Below are 16,693 nucleotides of genomic sequence, written 5' to 3'. Positions count from 1 at the left end.
CTCGGAGGGGAGGGATGGGGGGCGGCGACGAGAAGGAGGAGGACGGCGGTGAGAAGTGAAGCGTCTCGGGGAGAGAAGGTGCCTTAAGTGGGCGCCTGCCATCATAAAGAGACTGGCAGGACCAACAAAACGGAGCCACCTCGAATTTAAAGTGAGTGGAATCGGAGTGGAGGATTGAATAAGAAATACAGAAGTCGGAGTTTGTTCAATAAAATAAAATGGAAGACACCTTTGCGTTTCGGGTAAAGTGGGACACGCAGCCTGGGGATGGGGAATCCCCGGGCAGTCCAGTTTGGAAGCCTCACCCCGTGCCCAATGGAGAGTTGCGTAGTGCCACTACAACCACAAGTGGGCGCTGCTTACCTGTATGTGTGTCGGTACTGCCAGCCTTTGCCAGTTATGTGCCATGTGCTGCTAGGCAAGCTTCCATATATAGCGCCTTCAGATACTTTTGTCGCAGTTCATTTTTTTCCTCGTCCAGTAACGCTCGACATCCCAGAAGGAGATTTTTGCAAATGTGTTACAAATCAGAAAAACTGCAATATCCCATTGACTCAAATATGTAGATATTTCTCTCCGTACTTGACTTGTGGCAGCCGTTCCAGCCGTGGAGTCTTCTTGGGTTTGAACCTGACAAGCCCCCCTCCCTCCCACAGCTGGATGTTCTTCCATTCCCCTCTGCAGACCCCCTCCAGCTCTGTCAGGTTGGATGAAGACCCTTGGTGGACAGCTATCCTCCAGCGAGTTTCAATCGATTTCAAGTCTGGGATCTGAGTGGGTAACTCCAGGGCGTTCCCAGTGTTCTCTCTGGTTGTCCTGTTGGAGATTGAGCCTTCAGCCCAGTCTGGGGTCCGCAGCATTTTGAGAAGCTCATCATTGATGACATCATCTGAGCTTTGCTCCTCAACGCTGTCCTGCTTCTCAGTCCCTTATGTTGGCACAATCCTGCTTCACCATTTCAAATGGAATTGAATCGATGATGGGTGGTCCTGGTTTCCTACCCACTGAGGCCAAATAGTTCGCCTGAGAGTCCTTGAACACTGAGTGGACTTTCATGAAACATCTGACCACTCTGCCATAAAACCAACATTATTGGAGGTTTCTGTCTCGCTACTCCACCATGAAGCCCAGATCAGAACATACAGGGTGCTGTAGCTTGCTGCATAGCCATAGACGGGTCAGAATGCCCATCCTCGGTGGGCACGTGAACATTAGAACTGGACCAGGCAGCAATGGAAGTGGGTGGCCTGGTGTGATGAATCACACTTTCTTTTAGATGGTGTGGATGGCCATGTATGGGTGTGTGTATGTATGTGTGTGTGGCATTTATCCGGGCAAAAGATGGCAGCAGAATGCACCATGAGAGGTCGGCAGTGTGATATTCCAGGCAGTGTTCTTCTGGGACATCTTGGGTCCTGGCGTTCATGTGGGCGTTTCTTTGACCACATATCCCAACGGTGCTCCCTGATGGCAGGGGTCTCCTTCATGTGGATCATGTGCCTTGCAACTCTGCAAGCATTGTTCAGGAAGGGTTTGAGGAACCTGACAAAGAGGTCAAGGTTTGGACTTGGTGTCCATACTTCTCCATCGAGCATCTGTGGGATCTGCTGGAGAAACAAGTCAGATCCATCGTGGTCTCGCTAGACTTGAAGGATTTGCTGTGACAAGACACTGCAGGACACCTTCAGAGGTCTTGTGGAGTCTATGCCTCGCCAGCATCTCCTGGTTAACGTTGGAGAACGTTGCCCTCTCACACGTTTTCCTCCATATTTATCATTAAGAACTGAAGCCACAAGATGCCCATCCTCGCTGGCATGGCACTGAGATTCTCCGGGGTCTGCATGAGGGAGACCGACATGCACTTTTAATGTTGTGTTATGTCACTCAGTAATACACCAGAAGATCTCCATTGCTGAACGAACCCTCATAAGTTCACACTGTTGTCAGAAGACCCCATTCATGTGTTAAAGTGGCCGTGCTGTTGTGACGTGGCTGGACTCCTCTTGCCCAGTTCTTCATTATAAAAGGGGACTTTGTGTCCTGGAGGTGGACACCACAAGCTGCTCCTCACCCAGGTTCAGCGCCAGGGCAGAGTTGTGACTATCACGGTGTTCACCAGGTACATTTCAGGTGTCGGCGGTCTCTATGTAAATCTTTTATCAAGACTGATGTGCCATTGGGGGTTTTTTGGTAGTCAAATTTTAGATGAGCACCACAATGATAGCTTTTTTATTTATTTATTTATTTTTTTCGGAAGTGCTCATGAGGTCACATTTTCCAGTCAAAGTCTGTGGCATTCAACCCCTCAGTGAGCTCCAGGGTGATTATTTATGGGACTGGAAGGCTTCCTCAAGTAGAAGCAAAACTGGCATTTTGAGAGAAGCACCACCCATGAGATGGCGGCTGGGAGGTATGGACTGAAGATGCCTGCTTTTGGGTCCCGTTTAAAGGGTGTGGGGCGTGAGGGCAACCCTAGCAAGAGTTATTAGTGTGGGAGCCAATAAAGTGCGTCTGCTTATTCCACTGGGTGGAATAGTCCATGCATCACATCGGCCGTCTCTTAGGTTTACGTCACACACACGTTTGAGAGCGTTGCCAACTGAAACCACTTGATTTGGGTCCTCGCTGATCTTTCTTGCCCAGCATGGCACTGGGATTCTCCTCCAGCTCTCCCGGGAGGTGTGGTGGGATGTGTAGGAACTCCTCAATTGAGGCCTTGCCATGTCTCAATGGGGCTTCCATTTGCTCTTTAGCTGATCTCTCCAAGTGGACCCCCTAACTACACAGTGAAGATCGGGTACCGACTGGGGACAGACACCCCCCACACACACACACACAACCCAGTCTGTGCCCCCCATTCCATAATACCAATGCTCACTGGTTGAGGGGAGGGGAGCTCAGGAGACGCAAAAAGAGTTAAAGGGCAGTCAGGGAGGCACGGTGGTGCAGTGGTTAGCTGACATTTCACAGCCCGAGTCGCATTTTTGGCTGCAATAGTCAGTCCAGTGTATTATACATTTCTGATATATTAAAGTTGGAAAAGAGTTAATATAAAAATGAGATATTTATCAGCAACTATCTCAACATAAAAACTAAAATTTGTTCCTTAAGTATTCGAGTGCCTGTGCCCTGTTAGATACTCTTCTTTGTGAGAGACATTGCAGTAACAAGACAATATAATTTCCTCACCACCGGCCTCTCCCAGTCCTTATACTGCATTACACTGAAATGACTTTCCCCTAACCCTCAGGAACACTTAGAAGACCCCCCGTACCAAAGCTTGTTCACCTTCTCCTTCCTAATCGACTTCAGTGAATTTCACCCAATTTGCCAAATCCCCCAAGGGCTTCTACGTTGTCACCGAACTCGCAAGCGAATTCCTCGTTAATCATTTGGAGCCTCTGATGGCGAGTGAGGTTCTGTCCTCCAGCAGCACTGGAGGGCCCCAAATGGATTGGCCACCAGAACTCCAGTTCCCCTGCCAACCCCATAAGACCCCAAACCTGAAAAACTGGAGGAAATGGGCTGCCATGCTGGAGCTCGGGGATGGCAACGCGTCACATGTTGGTTAGCGTGTGCTGTGTGTTGTACCCAAGGCAGCGCTGATTCTGTGAAGCTAGGAACTCATTCATCTGTCCCTCCATTGCAGTGGGGTCTTGTCCTGGAAAGACACCGCTAACTAAGCACTATATATACTTGCCTGGGCGTAATGTCATCTGGGGTCCACAAGAGGGCAGGAATGTCTGATGAGCAAAGGCAAATGCCTGGTGTAAGATAGTGAGCTATCAGCCGTGCATCACATCGTCCACAACTGGAATGGAATGTCTGACAAAGACAAAAAAAATGGGGATATAAGGCATATGCGGTGAAAAGCACAACGTGATGGACGCAGACGGACGCATTTTAATAAACGGGTGTTTCACTATGCTACTGTGTGTATAACGTGAAGAGGGTTGGGAAACTCAAGCATCCAGGACCCTCTTCACACGGTCTGCCTTACTCTTATGTGTGTGTGTGTGCGTCCAGTCCACTGGAGAATCCTGATCGGCCCGTTTGGTGACGCACCAGAAGGAGGAAGTGTGAGTGTGAGACACACGAGGAGTAGAAACGCCATACGAGGCATGCTGAGAGTCGTCTTTCAAGACGGGAAGTATAAAAGCGGACAGGAGGTGAGAAAGGACGCAGTCGGAGAAGACGACATTATGGGAAGGCGCTGGAGAGAGAGAGAGAGAGTGCCGGTCAAGAGTGGCTCAGACACGTGGATATAAAGAAAAGGGACACACAGGGCGAGAAATAGCAGATATTTTTATATTCCTTGACAGTTTATGATATACAGTATGATGTCATAAATTCACGCACGCCAGCTACAGTAGCTGGGGTAGGACGCAGTTTCTAACCTCTTTTTCCCTTTTCCAGCCCTAGACTTGGAGGAGGAAGGGGCGACCTCAGAAGAACTAAGAGTATGCTTCCACTTCCTTGAATAAGCCCCTCCCCTTCTGGTCGTCCTACTATAAAAGAACTGCCAGGACAGGAAGTTGCCTTTCACTCCTCAGACCACATGTGACAGAGCCAGACTGCCCAGAGAAGCTTCATATGACTTTATTGGGTTCTTCCTTTTTCGCTTTTCTTCTGTTTATTTGCATCACTGGTTATTAAACGGGGGTCACTTTGGGGGACCCCAAAACTTGATTTCACCCGCTTTCCCTTTGTTTCAAAATCTAAATGAAGGTTTACGTCAATAGCGGATGTTTTATGCTACATTCTTCTGGTTGTGTTAAAAGAATTGGGAAGGAGGACCTGCCCTGATGTCCTCCCACATTCTTTTCTTATTTTTGTGCTTGAGTAGGCCATGCAGCCCACTGCAGACACCCTTGTTTATAAACGTCACTAGTGGCCTATGGTCTTGCTCGTCACAATAGTGCGTTGATGCCTGCTAAGCTGAAGGAACATTCAACAACTTTACATGTGCAACATGTCCTATTTGAAGTCTACCAGCAGAGGCCAACCACCCTCCTCTAAAAGACGCTGGCTGCCGTCATCATGACTGATCCTCTACAATGTTTGGTAAGCAATTCCAGACATCTTAACCAAAAAGCCACATCCTCTTCTAATGCCACCATCCTGCTGGGTTGTTCCTCGTAGTTCTCATGTGACCACACTGCTGTCCAGCGATTTGCTTGAGGCACGCATAGCCTGCTCAAAGGGTCACTTCCTTCTTTTTATGTGAAGTTTTCATGTTGTCATGAGGACCTCCTTGCTGGCTCACTCAACGTATGTGGTTATCCACCGGGGCGAGAGGGGGCGCTGTCGCTAACTGTGTGGTCTCCTTTTCTCCCCCGCAGCTCTAAAAATATGCCCAGCGATGGAAAATTAGCTCCACCCCTTCTGGTACCCTCATTATAAGAAGCCCGACTGCCTCCATTGAGCTATCTTTTGTGACCGATACCCGATGGCTCTTCGGAGCTCCATGGGGAGACCTCCTATTTTGTCGGAGCGGCTGACCAGAGCCCTGATTTTCTTCTGTGTTTTGCCCTACGGGCTTATGCAAATTTTAAAGAAGAGGACACGGAAATTAAAAGGGACGTCCCGGCTGGCGTCCCAACTATTCTTGTCTTCTCAAGGCTCTGTTGCTACCTGCACTTGGCCTCCCCACAATGTTTAAAGTCAATTTATGTGCATACAGCCTTGTGTGGGTGCCTCCCGCGCTGCGCCCTGTCAGTCCCTGAATTGGGTTAATCTGATTTGACGATGTCCTTCGTGTCCAACTGCAGTGAGGGAAGGGTTCTTAAACTTATTTTTTTTCTCTCACGGCCTGTGCTTGCCCTTCTAATTGCAGTGGTCGTGTTACGCTCAGATTTACGATATACAAAAATGGCGCATGGTTACTCAACATGGGAAGGAGGTCTGTCCTGGGTATCAAGTGACGCCTTCTTCTGTCGACTGTGGGGTATATGGCTAGGGGGGTGGGGACCAGAAGGGTGGAGTTAGTTGTCCTCACCTTGGCGTCTTTTTGGCACTGTGGAGGAATTAGAAGAGGATAAGTTTAGCACCAGCGCCCCCTCTCGACCTGGGGTGGTAGTACATTATCGCAGAAGGGCCTGGAGAATGATCAGTGTGACAGGTGATTGGTTTATTTTGGAGACCCCAGGAATACACCCCCCTTGACCCGCCTCACACACTCATAAATCCAGTGGCACAATAAAGAATATGTTAAACGATTAAAGATACAACCAAAGTGTACGTAAATCCCACCCAGCTGATAAATATTTAATCAACATAAATGCCAATGAAACCCAACTATAAACTGGGCCAAAAATGGTCAACATAAAACGACAAATGCTGGTGAGGGTGGAGACAGGAATGAAAACCCCTGTGAACAGCCTTTTGAATGAAATGTTGGGTTTTGTCCTACCAGGTGGATTTGTTTCTAATCCGATCGAAGGCGAAACATTGCACCATTCGGACACAGGCGATTGTCATTCCTTTCCAGCGTCTGTCTTTCGGCTCCTTGTTAAAGGTAACGCCTATCTAATGGAAACCCTTAGTACTTTCAGGATTGCTGGGAATTGCAGCTCACCTAAGTAGTGCTGCTCCAGACTTGTTGGTTTTCCTGTAATGATTCTTACGTGTCTCTTTTCTTATATTTCAGCTCCATGTGTTGTGTCCTTTTTGTTCATGGTTGAGCTGTTTATTGATGTTCATGTTAATTCTGTTAACCATCTGCTGTACTGTCTTAGCCTGTATTATATGCCATGTCTCTTGTGGGTGGTTCCCCAGGAGGTGGGGCCACCTGTCATTCACCGCCAGGACCTGCCCACTGCTCTGTATAACAAGAGGGTCTCCCACAGTTCCTGTGCATGCGCTCGGGAGTTGATGAGCACACTTGTCTTTGACTTCTGTTTTTGGATTGTGTGTTTGCTTTGGATTGCTGTTTTGTTTTTGGCTCCTCCTTTTTATCTCTTGTGCGACAGCACATTCTTAGAAATAATCCTTTTTATTTAATAAAGATTTTATGTTTGCCTGTATTCTAGCTGGGATTTGATGAAAGTGTTTTTTGAGGATTTGGGACTCTTAGTTCATAACATCCTTAACATTATCGTGTGCGTTTAGTCTGTCCGGCCCCCACAAAAGAGAGCACATTCTCAACACCTGACCCCTTATGTCAACGCGCTGTCCCCATACAAGGCAAATGTTATGAGCAGTGTGCCTTATTCTTTGCTAGCCACAAATCCACTTAATACATTCCAATGGATCACATCCGCTCCCCTTGTAGCTGCCTTTCCCTTGAAAATGCTACCAGCCATGGGGACATGCGCCTTGCTAGAGAGCTTAATTAACTGTTATGTAACAACAAATCAATGGCACAGGAGGTAATGTGGCTTGGGAGAGGAGAATCCCCTGTGGAGTTCACAGGCAATTAGCACACAGCCTTTAGTCCATGTATAATTTAGTGACCCAGATGGCAATATGTGCATCTAATAGAGAAGGTTGGTGAAACCAGCGTGTTCATTTTGGAATGAGAGCGTTCGGAAAAATGGAGGAGCTTAAACTTCACCTTGCCATACATCTTATCCCATCTGACTACATTTACTACTTCTTTGTCACTCCAACAGATGGTGCCTTGCAAACGTTTGTAGTAATTAAATGCTTGGCATTCGTCATTCCCACAGATGGTGCCTCTGAAACGTTTGTAGTAATTAAATGCATTGCATTTGTCATTCCAACAGATGGTGCCTCGCAAACGTTTGTAGTAATTAAATGCTTGGCATTTGTCACTCCAACAGATGGTGCCTTGCAAACATTTGTAGTAATTAAATGCATTGCATTTGCTATTCCAACAGATGGTGCCTTGCAAACATTTGTAGTAATTAAATGCATTGCATTTGTCAAACATTAGCACTAAATGGCATATTACACAGACATATGCATTGCCCTTTCATTCCAACAGATGTTACATCACAAACATTTGTTGTAAGTGTGCTGTCAAGTCACTTGTCCTGTCTGTTCTCCAATTGGAAAACCAAAAGAATAAGTAAATGTAAAATGAAATGCATTGCATTTGTCATTCCAGTAGATGGAATGTCACAAACATTAACACTGCTTTTACAAATCCCCTACCAAGTGGCATACAGCAGAAACATTAGCATTGCATTTTTCATTCCAACAGATGACGAATCACAAACAATAACCCTACTTTAACAATTTCTATACCAAATGGTATGTAACAGAGACATATGTATTGTATAATTCCAACAGAGGGCGCATGATAGGCAGTTGTAGTAAAGCATTTTTTTACTATAAATGCTTGTGATGCACCATGGCCTCCATAAGTCTTAAATGGAAGACGTCTGGAATAACCACAAATCATCCTGGAACTGGGCACCCACAGCCGACTTGGAGAAGGGGCTCAGTCAGAGTGACCATCTCCTACCAACTGCCTTCTCCTATTCTTACTGAAGTTGTTGGGCTGGGTTTCCAGCTCCATGACAATTTGTGGTTGTTCCAGGCTTCTGGAGCCCTACTGTGTCTTTCATGGTCAGTCAAGGCAGCAGAGCTGGTGTAGAAACATCTCAGGGCTGATCAATATAATGGGAGACACCTGAGCCAAAGCCAAGGGTCTGAATGTTTGTGTCAGCATGAGAGTTCTGTGTTTTTATATTTAATCAATTTACAAAAATTCCCAAAATCTTGTTTTCACTTTGTCATTCCGGGGTCTTGAGGATGGAAAAAAAAAGTGATGGGATTTTTAGCACAAGGTGGCCACATAACAAAATGTGAAAAGGAGAAGGGGTCAGAAGACTTTTTGAAGGCCTCTAGTTGTGAAGAAGTCATTTATGGTGGAAAGGATTTGCATATACAAGTAAAATGAAGGGGGTTGGTAGTCATGGGTTCTCGCTGCGATGAATGCAGAAGCAAATAAAAAAGAAAACGTAGACAATTTATGACGCTCTTATTATATTTACTGATTATTTGGCTGACACCTTCACCCAAGATGACTTAGCACATTGGAGATGTGATGGGTTTCATTTCTTTTGTTTCTCCATTCGGAGCACAGTCAGGTGAAGGGACTTGCTCAGGGTCACACAATGGTGTCAGTAGTGGGAGTTAAACCCACAACCACAGGGTCTGAAGTCTGAAGCCTTAAAGTTTATGCCACATTGCACTTATTTGCTAAACTTGCATCGCCTTTTATGTCACAGTATATTCCATATAACATAGGACTGACCTTGAGAACCTTTGGTCTAAACCTGTGGCAGGTGAAGTGAGACTCCTGCTGCCATCTTTGGAACTGCTGGGAACTTTTGAAGTGGTCCTGGAGTAACAAGCAGGGCCATCTTAACAGCATCATAGCCCACCCCCAGCAAGGTAGTGCACCGACATACATAGGCATCAGAAACATCATTGCCAATGCCCATACATTACGACGGCCCTGAGCAGCAGATGAATCTGCTGTGATAAATCATCAATTCCCTTTAAAAGCCGCCTCCGTGCATTTCCGTTATCTACCATATAAGTGGCGCGCGCCTATTCGTGCGCGTCCCCGTCTCCTTTCGGCTCGCGCGCGCACCTGCTGTCTACGCCGCGTTCCCGCAGACGCCGCTCGCTGTTTCCACCAGCGGGTTTTTATTTTTTGCGCTTCCCATGCCCGGGGTGCCTGCATTACTCCCCTTTTCCAAAAGATGAGGAGGTCGCACCTCGAGAGAAAAAGACGCCTTGCGATGCCCGTTTCCTGGACGTGTCTTAAGGAGCGTTGAATTGGCTGCGCGGGAGCGACCGGGTGGGCAGGCAGGCAGGCAGGCAGGCAGGCAAGCAGGGCATCACCTGCCACTGCACGGCGGCGTCCTTCTTCGCGCTCCTCCGCGTCGCGGCAGCGACTTGCCAGCAGTTTGTGTTTGGGCAGCGGTGGCAGCTGTGCTTTGGCGTCGCGTTTTATTATTTTTGAGAAAAAACGTAAAATGCCGCAGCGTCGCCCCGCTCCTGTTTTGTTCTAATGGGCGTCGCTGGCTGAGTAGCTGCCTTTATTTGAACTTTTATCTCATCAGCGAGAATTTTGCGGAAGCTGCCCGGACGAGGCTGGCGCTGCTTGGCCTCTTCGCTTTATTTGTGCCCGTGACGTTTCACTTCATGCCCAAGAGCCGCTCAGTCCGTAGGCGCAGAAGGTGAGGCGATGATGTAGGGCAGCTGGCCATGCGAGACGGAGGGCGGCCGCGAGTTTGACATCAGGCTTGACGTGACGAGGACCGGAGGAGCGCCAGCGGAGCGAAGGCAGGAACGTCCAAGGCGAGCGTGTGGGACCGCAGCCCGCCATCCAGGTGAGTCACGGCCGCACTGGGGCCTGCTTTTTATTATTATTATTATTATTATATTATTATTATTATTTATTTATTTTATATGTGGTGATGTTAAAGGTGAAGGTGAGATGCTGTTGCTTTGCTTCCGAGAACCGCAATGACCTGCGCTCGACTGGCCGTCTCCCGTTTCCATTGAGTTCTCATTTTGCGCGCCTCCTCTTTTCTTTCAGTATTAAATTTCTCAACTTTGAACTCTTCTACTCCCGACTCTCTTGACACTTTTCAATACAATCTCAACGAGATGGTAGCAAGCTGTCGATGGCGGTTCGTAAATTCAAAAAGGAAAATTTCGCAATGCTGGTGCTTTTGTGGAACTGGAAGTCGCGTCCTTCTGTGTTATAATTATTATTATTATTATTATTATTATTTATTATCTATTAATGCGCGCCTGGGTCTCCTCCGCCTCACTCAGTGGTGTTGCTGTGATCATTTTTTCTAAATCTCGTATCGATTTCATTTGACAAACTGGGGTCCCTTAGAAACTAATGTCTCAGGTGGGCTTGTTAGAGAAGCCCAATAAATAAAGGACAAGCAGAGTGCAAGTTTGGCTCAAATCGGCCGGGCCAGTGGGCACGATGAGCCAAATCCAGCTTTCTAATTCTGAGGCTGGTAAAGCAGCACGATACTGAAGCGATCTTGACACTCCTCGTCCTGCCTTCAAAACACACGGCTTCGTTTCTCGCCTCGCCATTTCATTACTATTTGGGCTTCTGTTGACCCCTAAAAGCGAGTGAAGGACTTGGTTGGCCCCCTATGTTTCACCTGCTAACCGCTGTAAAGATTAAAGGTGAGTATCGTAGATGGCTCTGCCTGTCGCGACTTTACAGAAGACGCTTAGTATGAAACACAAGTTAATTGTTTCTATTTAAGTAATCACATTTCTTAAAAATTTTGAAGCAACCCAGAAAATGACATTGCTTATAGGGGTCGTGACAGCGTAGCGAATGTGCTCTTAACCACAGCTGTCACTAGAGGGAGCCAGGGAGCGCAATAAATGACCTTAGCTAATTATTAACTATTAATAGCAGATGTCGAAATGAACAGGCGGATTACAAATCGTCATCTTAAAAAATGTTATTTTGATGAAGTATAAACACCTAAAGCTTCAGTAATATCAGCAGTCACACTCAGGGTCCACCTTATTTATACTGCAAACACGCACACACAACAGAAATGGCAGCGGCTTAAAAAATTCAAGAGGGTCAAACAAGAATCGTTCAGCTGTTTGGTATGGAAATGGCACAAAAAAATGGACCACTTGGAAAGCTGTGTGTTCAGTGGAGTGTGTCGTAGGGATGTCCCTGCCACCCCCACGGGACCACCTGTATGAGGGAGCCGGGACCACTGAGGACTCAGCTCACACTTACTACAGCCTGTGCAAATGGCTAAGGTCTGGCAGGTGGCTGCGTCACCTCAAATCAAGAACAGAAAGACTCGTCTAGAAGGAAGGGCGTCAAACTCCGGTCCTGGTGGGCCGCAGTGGCTGCAGGTTTTCATTCTCACCCTTTTCCTAATCAGTTTTCACTGCTAATTTTCTCCTTTTCCCTTCATTTTCATAGCCCTGTTTTTAAGGATTCAGTCCTCTGAATTGATTCATTTCTTCATTAAATGGCAGCCAAACAGAAATGAGACGTGAAACGAGCTGACAGATGACCAGCTAAACTGGAAAGTCAAACGACAAGTAGTTTCCTAATGAGAAGCCAATTAATTAAACTCGTTATTTAATCCCATGGCTTCTTGCTGCTCTCATTCTGCCACAGCAGACATTTCCAAAACTGCTGATTTTCTGTTTTTTTTTTCTAAGGACATCGTTTAGATGTTTTGGTGACTTGAGAGATCAACCTTACTGAGACCACTGTCACCTTTCTTTATCCATCCATCCATCCATCCATTATCCAACCCGCTATATCCTAACTACAGGGTGACGGGGGTCTGCTGGAGCCAATCCCAGCCAACACAGGGTGCAAGGCAGGAAACAAACCCTGGGCAGGGCGCCAGCCCACCGCAGGGCACACACACACATTATGGGCACAGATGAGCTGGTCATGTGGTGTCTTGCGCTTTTATAAGACACACCGTTAACACATTTCATGTAGCATTTCAACAGTAACGTAACATAATAAGCAAAGGGGCTGTAATGCGCTGGACATTGTGAAACGTCAGTGGGACATTCAGTTTGTACCCCATGGGTAAAACCAAATGGGCACCTCCATGGAGGGCTGCTGCCATCTAGTGTCTTTTGAATAGAAAGCCCCCAGCGACCTCTTCTTCTTCTGGTCGGCTGTCCGTCCCTGTGTTCTGGCCATCTCTTCCGGGTCTGGCACCTCTCTCTTGTAGGAGTAAGGAACCATCCCCACTTGTGGCTGCAATGGCGGTCCAGCCCATGTGGCATCGGCGAGGGCTAATAAGATGTTAGTTGTGCAGGGTGCAGGTCACGAGCACTGTGAGGCCTCAGATGGAATCCTGCATGCAAGTTCGGGCCCACATATGACGGAAAATATAACGGGCATAGTGACAATGCAGGGAGGAGCAACTGGGACCAGATTAGAATAATGGAGTGGGACCCGAGAGTAAACACTGAAGGAGCTGAGCCTTTCATTTTAAAGAAACGGAGGCTAAGAGGATGCTAGCTGGATGGTGCAGCAACTTAGCATAATGGATTCCTGTTGTTACTTTAAAAGGAGCTGAACAGAAAGAATGCTGGGCCACAGACGGGCGCCACTCAAGGGTACGTTAGAGCTTTCTCTGTGCCAAGAGAACCATGGGCACAGTGGCATGGCCTGGAGCACCGTGGGCACCTTCACAGTTCTGCCAGTGTCTGGTGATAAGGCCTGATGAGCTACTGAGGGCTGAATGGCTTCTTCTTCTTCTTAAGTACGAGTAAAGTTTCGAATTCACGCAGCCCTGTCTCCTCCACTGTTTGTGTTGTCCGCTCTCTCTTTGAAAATCAGATTATAATACTTGAGGCCTTCTTTAAGAGATTCAGATTCTGAAACGCATTATTTAAGCTAAGCCCAAGTCAAAAGGTTTACTGCCATTTTACGTCGTGTGGCACGTCTCTTGGCTGCTGCCGTTGTTTGAGTTGCTTGTTTGCCGCTCAGGCTCCATTCAATGCGGTTTGATTTGTACGGCTTCTCTCTTTCCTGCCTTTGTAACTCCGCTGTTCACAAAGTGGACTGCTTTGCTGTGTACGTGGCTACTGTGAAACCTGCTGCAAGGGCTAACAGTGATAATCCCCACCCTAAACGGGTCCATCTACCAACCACACACTGACTCAAACAGAAAGGCGTTCGGACAAAACACATCGGCCGTTCTCCGAGGCTCACAGAGCTTCACGCTGCTGCTGATTGGCTCATTAAAGGCACCTGAACCTGAACAGTATGCCATGGATGACCTGCATGTACCTCTTTGACGGAGGTGTCGATTAGCCAACCAGATTGTATGTGCGGTCTGTCTGCAAGGTGGCAGTCCTTGTATACAATACAATACAATAGAATACAATACAATACAATACAATACAATATGATACAATAGAATACAATACAATACCATTTAGATAGTTAGATACAGAGATAGATACTTTATTAATCTCAAGGGGAAATTCACATAATCCAGCAGCAGTATACTGATACAAAGAAACAATATTAAATTAAATAGTAATAAAAATGAAAAGAATTAAAATAAAATTAATGTTCGCATTTACTCCCCCGGGTGGAATTGAAGAGTCGCATAGTGTGGGGGAAGAACGATCTCCTCAGTCTGTCAGTGGAACAGGAAAGTGACAAAAGTCTGTCACTGAAGCTACTCCTCTGTCTGGAGATGACACTGTTAAGTGTATGCAGTTTATTATTGTAGAACCCAAAATCACACAACAAGTGTCGCAGTGGGCTTTAACAGGCCCTGCCTCTTGACAGCCCCCCAGCCTTGACTCTCTAAGAAGACAAGGAAAACTCCCAAAAAAACCTTGTAAGGAAAAACTGGAAGAAACCTCAGGAAAGGCAGTTTTAAGAGAGACCCCTTACTAGGTAGGTTGGGCGTGCAGTGGGTGTCAAAAGAAGGGGGTCAATACAATACAATACAGTGCCATCCATCCATTATCCAACCTGCTATATCCTAACTACAGGGTCACGGGGGGTCTGCCAGAGCCAATCCCAGCCAACACAGGGCGTAAGGCAGGAAACAAACCCCGGGCAGGATGCCAGCCCACCGCAGCTCAATACAATGTTAAAATAAAAATTTTACAACTATGGAGCAGAATTTGTCGTGGCGAAAAATTCATCATCAGAAGGCTTTTTACCTAAAAATAAAGGCTATTAGGACTCGAGATAGACAGACAGAGTTTTAAGGCTTTATTGCAATAAATCAACCACACAGACTCAACCCAATTCGGCTGAATGAGACTGAGCCCTGAACATTACAGCAATTGAAGTTTTTATAACAATTTCTTATCATTTTGGCTGCATTCGATTAGCTCATTCTGCACCTGGTTTTACTGTCCATCATTCCTCTTCGTGTCTGTTCGGCTTATACTGATTGGTCTAAGACTGGGTGGATGGCTTCCTCTTACCATCTTTGGGCTTTTCTTATGTCATTTCCTATCTTTTCTGCCCTCGCTATAATGAGCTCTCTTGCCCATCTTCTCTGACTCCCTTCTACTCCTGTCCGGCCGAACCTTGAGTTTCCATGGGAACACTTATTATCTCCTTACTTTCCTATCACTGGCCCCCTTGTGGTATTTTTATTTTGCTATGTTGTTCCCATTTTCTCTAACTGGCCAAGGATTCAATTCCATATATGGGTTTCCTCTCATCATTTCCTTTCTTAAACCTTCCAAACTATTTATAATGGTGACCTGAGGCTTAAGCTTTAATTAAAAAGAAGTATAGTATGTGCTTTCATTTGATCATTGCTTGGCATGCTTGATTTGTCTTAATTTCTACGCTAAAGTTAATTGCTAATATATTCTTCTAATATTTTTGCTAATGCCTGAATTTACTAAGATTTTCTCTTCATGCATTATGTCAGCGTGACCCTGCTTACAGCCAAAGCCTTTTGTTGCCTTTCTGCTGATTCCTCAACCCAGCTGGTTTTCGATATGCGCCTTTCAGAGCCATCTTTATCACTTCCTAGCCTTGAATCGCAGGTGTTCTCAAACTCTTATCTTGTCCAAAGCTGGAATTTCTGTTCTTTCCTAGACTAGATATTTTGCTGTAAGCTTAAAAAATAATGCAATATAACTGATTGTTAGTTAACTATTTGCTCGACCTATCATATTTGCTCAACATTCTAATTTATGCTTAATCTTAATATTTTGGAAGCTTTTAATTACTTTTTATGGCTCTATATGTTAATTTGCTATTCTCTATGTTAATATAAAAATTTTCCTTCTAAAAATTTAACAGTAGATGATATCCCATAATATGATTTGGATTTGTTTAGAGTCCTGGAAACCTCAGCCATCAACCTGCCTCCTCCTATTGGCCATTCCACAGCTGAAACAGCCAATCCGATGAAAGGACCCCTCTACCTCACAATTCCTTCAATCCTCCATCAGAGATAGAAGCAGGCAGGTGGGCAGTGGCACCAAGTGCCACATTTGAGTACCGACAAGAGAAACCGAATAGGTGAGGGTTAGTAACAAATTAAAACTATCATGTTACTGATGTTTTAGTGCTGAAGACCAACAACAAGAGATGCGGTCTGCACAGTTAATCAGCAGCTCTAAGGAACAGCAAGGCTCCTCCATGAATGTAATAGCAGGGACACTGCCACGCCTCTCTTGTCAGAGACACCACCAGGCCCCTCTATAATGTAATAACAGAGACACCACCAGGCCCCTGCTAGCAGGGACACCGCCAGGCCCCACTTGACAGAGACACCGCCAGGCCCCTGTTGGCAGAGACACCGATAGGCCCCTGTTGGCAGAGACACGGCCAGGCCCCTGTTGGCAGAGACACCGCCAGGCCCCTGTTGGCAGAGACACCGCCAGGCCCCTGTTGGCAGAGACACCGCCAGGCCCCTGTTGGCAAAGACACTGCCAGGCCCCTCTATGAATGTGATAACAGAGACACTGCCAGGCCCCTGTATGAATGTGATAGCAGACACCGCAAGGCCCTTCCATGTATTGATTTAAGAATTCCAATGGTGTCCTACATACAAGTTGAGTAAGAAGAGTGTGACACTATCAATACAGTACAACCTGGATAACAATCAGGTCATCTTGCTTTAGACTGTCAGGTTGCTCTCTCTTAGTATGTGGGTTGGTCTTTGGTCTGAAAATGAGCGAGTCAGGCCCTTGAATGAAATGGCAGAGACACAGCAATGAATGTGATAGCAAAGAC

General features: G+C 46.4%; 1 protein-coding gene across 1 annotated transcript in view; it reads left to right on the top strand.

Moving 5' to 3' along the window:
- The first annotated feature begins 9,556 nt into the window (after positions 1 to 9,556).
- inpp5jb (inositol polyphosphate-5-phosphatase Jb) overlaps positions 9,557 to 16,693 on the top strand; it is a 45,182-nt gene continuing 38,045 nt past the window's right edge. The window contains exon 1 of the mRNA XM_039772210.1: positions 9,557 to 10,313. The gene's annotated coding sequence lies outside the window, so the exon portion shown is untranslated. The remainder of the gene's footprint in view (positions 10,314 to 16,693) is intronic.

The sequence above is a fragment of the Polypterus senegalus genome, chromosome 12 (assembly GCF_016835505.1).
Source record: "Polypterus senegalus isolate Bchr_013 chromosome 12, ASM1683550v1, whole genome shotgun sequence".
Taxonomy (NCBI): Eukaryota; Metazoa; Chordata; class Cladistia; order Polypteriformes; family Polypteridae; genus Polypterus; species Polypterus senegalus.
Note: the sequence above shows the minus strand (reverse complement) of the source record. Positions and strands in the feature narration are given on the sequence as shown.